Below are 800 nucleotides of genomic sequence, written 5' to 3'. Positions count from 1 at the left end.
GAACTAGATGAGTTTTAAGGTCCTTTCTGTCCCAAACCATTTTACAATTCCACAGAGTCAGTTTGATTCCAAGTGGCACTTTGGGAAATTCTTGCAGAGGCAGAGTAGGGCCAGATGCAGACCCAAGACAGCTCCAGCTCCTACTGCCTGGCAGTTCTGAGCACAACAGCCCAAGCTGGAGAAACCTAGCTATGAAACTGGTGTTCCAAACTATTTTGAGCAAAAAAAACCCCCAAAATCTTGTTTCTTGTACAAAATGAAAAAAATACATATTTCTCAGTGTGTCTCAAGTCATACAAGAACCTCTCCCAGCAGATGACCATGCTGCTGCTTGCTCCTGCCACTGTTCCTCCAAGACCCCCTGTGCCAGCCCTGCTGATGTGCTCCAGGTACTCATCACCTCCTCATCCCTTTCTTGGCTCAGAAAGAAGAACAAAAATCAGTTTGGAAACCATAAAATCCACAGCCCCACGTCAAGGAAAAATCAGTGTATTGACCACCTTCAAACTTTCCATGGGGAGAGGAAACCTGCGCCGCTACGGCACCAGGCAGGGCTGGGGAGGAGAACACACCGCCTGGGAGAAGGCACAGCTGGATGGCAGCAATCACAACTCCTCCCCTCCCACACGCTGCCTCATGTCTGAATCCCACGGGCTATTTTTGGAAAGCGAAGAAACAGAGGCAAGAAATAACAGCTCCAGGAAAGGCAGCAGCACGGGCAGGGGCTGGGCTGGCAGCCCAGGGGCAGGGGAAGCAGATGTTGGCATCTGCTGCCCTTGCTGCAGAATTTATGGAGTTGG

Source organism: Acanthisitta chloris, unplaced genomic scaffold, assembly GCF_000695815.1.
Source record: "Acanthisitta chloris isolate BGI_N310 unplaced genomic scaffold, ASM69581v1 scaffold28541, whole genome shotgun sequence".
NCBI classification, from domain to species: domain Eukaryota; kingdom Metazoa; phylum Chordata; class Aves; order Passeriformes; family Acanthisittidae; genus Acanthisitta; species Acanthisitta chloris.
Note: the sequence above shows the minus strand (reverse complement) of the source record.